The sequence below is a fragment of the Camellia sinensis genome, chromosome 10 (genome assembly GCF_055761805.1).
Source record: "Camellia sinensis isolate YWXY chromosome 10, ASM5576180v1, whole genome shotgun sequence".
Lineage (NCBI taxonomy): Eukaryota > Viridiplantae > Streptophyta > Magnoliopsida > Ericales > Theaceae > Camellia > Camellia sinensis.
The window spans coordinates 150,325,185-150,333,439 of record NC_138970.1 but is presented as its reverse complement, the minus strand read 5'-3'; positions in this window follow the sequence as shown (position 1 = coordinate 150,333,439).

Below are 8,255 nucleotides of genomic sequence, written 5' to 3'. Positions count from 1 at the left end.
GCAACAGTGATCATTTTCCAAGGCACAAAAGAACAACCTTTCAAGGCAAGAAAGTGATGATGAATGTGGGCATACAAGCATGGATTAGGGACTGAAATGGCATATGAAATGACTCCAAATCATTGAAACAACCCAACTAAAGCATGTTAGTGACTCACACACCCAAGGCTCACAAGCCAAAATACAAAGAGGCTATACCAAACATGGCAAATACGACCAAACCAGCTCCCAACAGACCTTAATCATGATAAATCATGACCAAAAGCTTCACAAAGCTAGGCAAGAACATGCAAGCACGATGGTCTAATGGCTAGATGCATTTCTAGGCAAAATGGGGGAGTACAAAGCAAGTGTATTAAGCATGTAAGGGACCACAAATCCGACCAAAAACAGAGGTAAGATATACCCAAATAACACCCAAAAACCTCTAAAATAGGGCCAAATACAACCAAGCATACATGCTACCCTTATAAGCCAAAACATGAGCAAAATGAGAGACCAAGGGAGAGGGGTGTCCCTCCCCTTTACAAGACCTCAAAACCCCTTCTTCACCACTGAAAATCCATTGGATTTCAGTGGTGAGAAGGCCAAGACTCAAGAGTAACCAAAGCTTAAGAAAGAAAGCACCAAAAGGGCCAAACAAGGCCTAAGAGGGGGAGGTCGACCCCAAACCACAAAAGGACCTTAATGAAAGATCTCAAGCATGCAAATACAAGAATTTTTCATGTTATACACAAATCTCAAATCAGCATGCAAGGCAGGTCAAAAACTAATGCAAGATTGGGGAAAATAAAGCAAAAGTCTTACCCTTGAAGAACACTTCAAGAATAGATGGTCCAGCCACTCTCTCCTGACCAAAATCAGTCCAAAACTTCAAAAACAAACCCTCAAAGCCCTTCAAGGTCGAAGCAAGGTGTAATGGTGTGTGTCTTAGTGCAAAACTAAGGTCAAAACACACCTTCTAGGCCTCCAAACACACACTAAGGATGAGAGAGAGGGAAATATAGAGAGAGAGAGTATATGACAGATGTATATATGTATAATCTCTGGTTTTTTGTTCAAAATCTCTAACCCTCTACAATAGAAGAAGAGAGGTGCTTATATAGGCAAAAGAAAAGGTTCTAAGCTTCTCAAAGAAGCTAAGTAAAAGGGGACAAAGGGGGCAAGGAGGTCAAGGCTTCTTGAGGAAGCTAAGACAGCTGGCCAAGCTTCTTGAGGAAGCTTTGACAAAGGGTCAAGCTTCCTCAAGAAGCTTTGACCAAAAGGGGGCAAAAGGGGCAAAACAGCCACATGTTAGCCCCGGGGTAGGTTTGGTGTATTCCAGCTGGCACAGCTGGCATGCACTATGCCTAAAGAAGGCAAAAAGGTGTTACCAACCAAAAAAGGAGGTCGCCGACCAAACAGATAGCCGGCCGGCCATATGGAGTGCCGACCGACCATTGGTATTAAGAAACCATGGCTGGTGTTAGAAATAAATGGCCGGTGATGCAAAGGGAAGGCCGATGGGGTGTGGGGATGGTTAACAAGCCATTCCCTACCCCCTCAAAGCAAAAACACAAGTATTTGGTGCGAAACCAAACGCAAGACGAACAAGTTGAGAGATCCTGAGGCAAGGCGCGCAACCAAGGCCTCCGGGAACTCAAAACGAACACGAACATGGATGATCACCGAGTGTCCCCACCGGTGACGTCCAAGTCTTGAGGATGGTCAAAAATGAGGTGTCTACAGAAGATTTTGAAAATAACCAAAACAAACCAATTTATTTTTCAAAATTTTAACATTTTCTATTGTTAGTATTTTTCCATAATAATATAAGAAAAATATATAAAATAAATTAAATAGATACGACAAAATTAGTTTTTTATTATTTAAAAAATGAAATACATAATAAAAAACACAACTAAATATACAGAAATGAATTAGATTATATTACTAATAAAACAAATTATTAACATGGATAACTGAAAATTAGAATTCATCTTTGTAAACTAAATATTTGAAAAAATAAGAACAAATGATAAAAAAAGAAGCAAACCGAAGCCTGCACTAGACAGTTTCATTAAAACAGATTCACCGCCTCCCGATGGATGTTGGAGGTACGCCGACGTCTGTCTCCCAAGATACAACGTTTGAAATCAGCTAATGCAGAAGCACCTTCTGAATAACTTCAATAAACTTGACAATAGATGCACTCTCTCTAACAAGAACTAAAGAAGAAGCTAACAAAAGAAATGCCTCTATTTATACTAGTAGGGGAGAGCCTTAGCCATGAAAGCTAACATCAATGGAATCATCAAATGTCATCAACTCTAGCCATTAAGGTTAGAGTTACAAAGGTTCAAAACTCCAAACTATTATATAAACCATAATGTGTATATAATACATAAGTTTTGAAAATTAAACTAGATGGGTTGCAAAATGGATACGGGTGTTGGGTCAGAACCCGATCCAAGCCGAATCTCAAACACATGCACAAACTAAGCCCAGCACAAAGCTCAAGACTAGATCCAAGTCTAAGTCTAAAACCAAACCCAGCACATGCACAAGTACAAGTTTAGGCCCAGTCCAAACCAAGACTAAGTCCAAATCTAAACCTAACTTTATTGATCCCCACTTTATGAGATAATTCTCATTCACAACTTAATGGTTTCGACTCATTATTTTTGTATTGCAATCTTTTCATTTTAGACAATACAAAACCACTCAGACCAACCTCAACTGACGGTTAGATCTCACTTTAATTTCAAATTAAAATTATCGAAAAATCATTATTTTCCAACATCTATAACTCGATACACATTATTAAGTGGAGGCAAATATAATTTTTAAGAAAGTATGTGATCAGTAATATGTTCACTACTAGGAACCACAATCTCATAATTGTGTAGCCAGTGGTCTAACACTTTCTAGGAACACCAGATTTCTATCTTTGTGATCAGTGATCTTGTACTCACTAGGAGCCACCAATTTAAGAATATATTTGGAATTTAAAAATTCAAAAATATATTCACCCACCATAACGTATTGTCCCATCTTTGCTCTTTAGCAAAGTCACATAGCAATTATACATGTTATAATTGGCACAAGGATAACATACTAATTGCCTCTGATAAATGCAAAGATATCATCATGCAATCTTATGATTTTCTTTAATCACACTTGATCTCTCTTGATCTTCCCTTAAGAACCTCGCAAGGTTTAAGATTGTCAGGTGGAACAACATTTCCTGCTGTCACCTTTCGAAGCCATTTCTAAAAAATATAACAAAATTTCACTATTCTATTTTTTCAAAAACTAACCTTAATACTAGAAAATCTCAAATTTTGAAATTTAATTCAAAATTGATTTCACCACTTACCCTAGAATCAAACATAGTCGGGAAAGTTTCTAAGAAGACTAGAGGGGTCACACCAATTCCACTTAACACTCAGTTAACCTTATATAAAACTTTCAAGAGCATGTTGACTTTTAGTCCATGAGAAACAAATTTAGAATTAAGTTTTTCAAGGGATAAACCAGGTTAAAACAAATCGAGTTTACAAAACTTTTAAATAATTAAAAATTGCTATCAGAATATAAAAGTTAACCGGTACTCCCAGAACTGAGCCCATTATTTCTGAATAAAAATTAGAAATATTTTAGCTATTGCTAAAATTTGGTTTCTTTCCCCAAAACAAAACACTTTGGAAATAATCAAATTATAACCAAAGCCTTTCTCAAAACTTGGTTTCCTACCACTTTGGAAATAAAAAGATGAAACCCATAAACTTCCTCTAACTACAAAGGTTTGAAACCAAATCCATCTTACTTGTCATTTTTGAACAAATCAAAAATACTCTTTAGCCAAGGTAAACTTTGGTTTCTATTACAGAAAATCAAAATACTTTGGGAATAATAAAATTAATCCCAAAGACTTCTCTAAACCCGAAGGTTTATAATTTCTTTCTTTCCCCCTTTCCTTTCACTATAGTGAAACAAATTAGAAATTAAAACCACTACAAATATTAATGGAAATGTAACTGTTACAATTACAAATTGTCTAAATCTGCAAAATGGAATTCACGATTGCATCTGGGATCGTTTGTTTAGCCAAGAATACACTTCTCCATTTGTAATACTTATCTTTGTATAAAACACATTACAAAACTTTATCTTCGTTGCCGTTAAATCTCCGTGTTCACTGTTCATATATACACTTGGATACAAGATGAGTTAATGAATCAATAAAGCGAATATTACACAAGTAATTCAGCTATAACTCGTAATGTGTAATTCAAAGGCTATAGATGCAATGTACTTACAAGAATGTAATGAGTTGCATGGCTATAAATCAATTATACATAAAGGAATATTATGGTTATAATGTTAGCAATCCAACCATACAATTATGAGCTTATATATATATAACAATGGAGTTAAACTTCCACTTACCATTCCATGAATACAAAAAATATTGTGGAGTAATTTTCTTGATTACCCATCAAGACATGAAAGAACTCACAATTGATACAATAAAAAATAAATAGAATGAATAAGAGTTAATATCATTACAATGCCAAGCTATACTACCATGCGATAATGTAATATAATCATAAGCAATCACAGAAATAAGACCACTATTTTACAAAATTTTCTCCTAAAACAAACTTGTTTAGAGATACTTTATACCATCGAAAACCTCTCGACTAGCCGAATCTCTTGAAATTCTCAAAATCCAGCTACTAGTTTTTCTCATAATTTAATTAATCAAATCGAAATCATCACCACACTTTCAAAATAACATATGAAATAAATCCGAAATCAAACTGAACTATAAAGTGAATAATTAAATTCACTAAAATTTTAAAAGCCCAATATTATTCCTTATTCCACTCAAAGGTAATCATGTTCAAATAAAAAATTAGTAATCAAATTTACTAATTTCAATTTATTTTATTTCTTCATATTATATATCCTTCTTTTCTCGCTTAGGTAAACTGGTAAAGAAAGTTAACTACAAAAGAAAGCAAATAACAAACAAATCAAATCAAATAGTAAGAATCTTACATAATAAAAATTTTATTTTTATAACTCCTACCAACTTAAACACTAATAATCAAATAACTCATGCAATAACAACTAATTAACATAAAATAAATCGTATGAATAAATTATTAGAAATAAACAACTCAAAACAATCCAATAACTCTACGCAATTAAATTAATTTTAATTCTAAGAGTTAGAATAAATTAAAATAAAGGTAAATTATTTTTAAAAAACTATTTTAAAAAAATCTGTTTTAAGATTGTTGGTATTTTTTCATAATAATACAAGAAAAATATATAAAATAAAATAAATAGAAATGACAAAATAATTTTTTTATTATTTAAAGAATGAAATACAGAATAAAATACACAACTAAAAATACATAAATGAATTAGATTACATTACTAATAGAACAAATTATTAACATGAATAACTAAATATTAGAACTCATCTTTGTAAACTAAATATTTGAAAAAATAAGAACAAATGATAAGAAAAGAAGCAAATCGAAGCCTGCACTAAACAGTTTCCTTAAAATAGATTTACCGCCTCCCGCTGGATATCAGAGGTACGCTGGGTCTGTCGCCCAAGATACGACGGTCGAAATCAACTAATGCAGAAGTACCTTCTAAATTGCTTTGGCGAACTTGACAATGGATGTACTATTTTTAACAAGAACCAAAGAAGAGGCTAACAAAAGAAGATAGGAAAAATTTTCTTTGATGTAAAAAATCATCTCCAACTTTTATCTCAAAACACCATCTCATTTTCCATCACAAAACCTCTCTAAAAATAACCTACTAAGTTGGAGGAGAAATACCTCTATTTAGACTAGTAGGGGAGAACCTTAGCCATGAAGGTTAACATCAATGGGGTCATCAAATGTCATCAACTCTAGCCATTAGGGTTAGAGTTACAAAGGTTCAAAACTTCAAAACCATTATATAAATCATAATGTGTATATGATGCATAAGTTTTGAGAATTAAACTAGATAGGTTAGAAAATGGATGCGGGTGTTGGGTCACAACCCGATCTAAGCCCAATCTCAAACACGTACAAAACTAAGTCCAGCACAGCTCAGCCCAAAACTCAATGCTAGATCCAAGTCCAAGTCTAAGACCAAACCCAGCACACATGCACAGGTATAAGTTTAGGCCCAGTCCAAACCAAGACTAAGTCTAAATCTAAACCCAACTTTATTGATGCCCATTTTATGGGACAATTCTCATTCACAACTCAATGGTTTTGACTCATTATTTTTGTATTGCAATCTTTTCATAATACAAAACCACTCAGACCCATCTCAACCGGGGGTTGGGTCTCACTTTAATTTCGAATTAAAGTTATTGAAAAACCATTACTTTCTAACATCCATAACTCGATACACATTATTAAGTGGAGGCAAATATTATTTTCAAGAATGTAACATCACAACCTGATTTGAAGTTAGTAATTTGTTTAATTCCTTGAAGGTTTTGAAAACACCATGCTTGAAGACATAGAATATTCCAACAAATGAGGGTAAAACAATAATTGTAATCATTTTCTTATAATTAATCAAATCGAATTTTATGCGATTTTTTATGTGTTTTTGTTTCTAATTATGGAACACAAAATTTTTCAATAAATGCAATGTTTTCAAAATAAGGATTAGTTTAACATTTGAACAATGTGTGTGAAGAAGCTATTAATTCCAGCCTCATATTTATGGAGATTTTTATTAGACTTATTGCCAACTAGTCAAACTTGCTTGTTGCCACGAAACAATCATCAAATCCTTTTTCTTCTTTTCGCCCAAAACAATTAGAAAGGCTAAGAAATACAATTCAACAAATTACCAAAACATAACACACGAAAATAAGGGGTGGGGATTTTCAACACAACTTGGATTTTCAACATAACACACGAAAGGCTAAGAAATACAATTCAACAACCCTAGTAGGAATCCTCCTAGGAATCACATTCCTAAAGGATAATGCTTATCCTTGGGACACCTCCCTCACTGCAAGCCATGTGAGATAGCCAAACACCCTGCTTGGCTAACCATGCCTAACCGAGCTACCTAATTTTGCTATTCCTTTGACCAAACCGTACAAAGAGCCAAATGATGATCCGCCGAGCTAAGCTAGCTCGGCCTTCTTTACCAAAGCCATCTCGGTCTGTTTATGGCCTGCACATAGATAGCTAGGTCTAATTCCATTAGAACTGAGCTATATGGACTCTTATCTCGACCTAACGTCCAGTCCAGACTTTGAAAACAATTTTACTAGCTTGGCTCAATTTGTCTATACAAATTACCCTCTCAATCCTTAATTCCATCTGCGAAGCATGATTGGGATTACTTCCCTGAAGCCGAACCAGGAATGCTTAAATCGACCGAGCTAGGAAAGTTGCTTGGTCCCTAAATTCGCTCGGTTCCAAGAAGTCTCGTCAATTGTCTGGCACATCCATCAATTCCTCTGGCACCTCTAACACGACGTTGCTACGTGGCACGTCCCCATTGGCCAAGTACCCTTGCTACAGTCGTCTTACACTAACCAAAATAATTCAATCAGTCCCACATTTTTGCCTCCATTACATATATAGCATATATGCCTAACCTTTCTTATTCATTGTTCATCTTCTCAAGCAAAAATCTCCATAACCAGAGCTCTAACCCTTTGGATTCTCGTATTCCAACTCCAGATTCGGACTGATCCATCACTGTAGGGCTACATAATCGTACGCGAACACTCTTCCACCAATTAGACTATGGTTCAAGCTCTCAAATTTGTAAGTTTCTTGAGCTTTTATACTCTTCCTTGTTAACATTCATACTATTCATCAAATTCTTAGCCCTTCTACACTGTTGATCCACTATATGTAAACCTCAAAATGCTGTTTCGGCACTCGAACCCACTGAAAACCTATATAAAATGTACCTGGGATTGACTTAGAACCTTTGGAACTCTTAAGACTCCACATTTCTATGATGAACAGTAAGTGACTACAGTTAAAACTAGTCAAAAACAATGATTTTAATCCAAAATCATGTCATAACCGAACTAGACACTTATTTGTGCTTGTTTAAGTGATTACAATCGAGCTAGGAGCCCTACATCTGACCTTGACTGGGCTAAAACCTTGCCGATAGTCAGAACCGAGCTAAATCATCTCCCATTTCCTTAGCCGAGCTAAAACCTTACTCTAGCATTGGGTCGGACTGTGACCACTAGCTTATGACCAAGC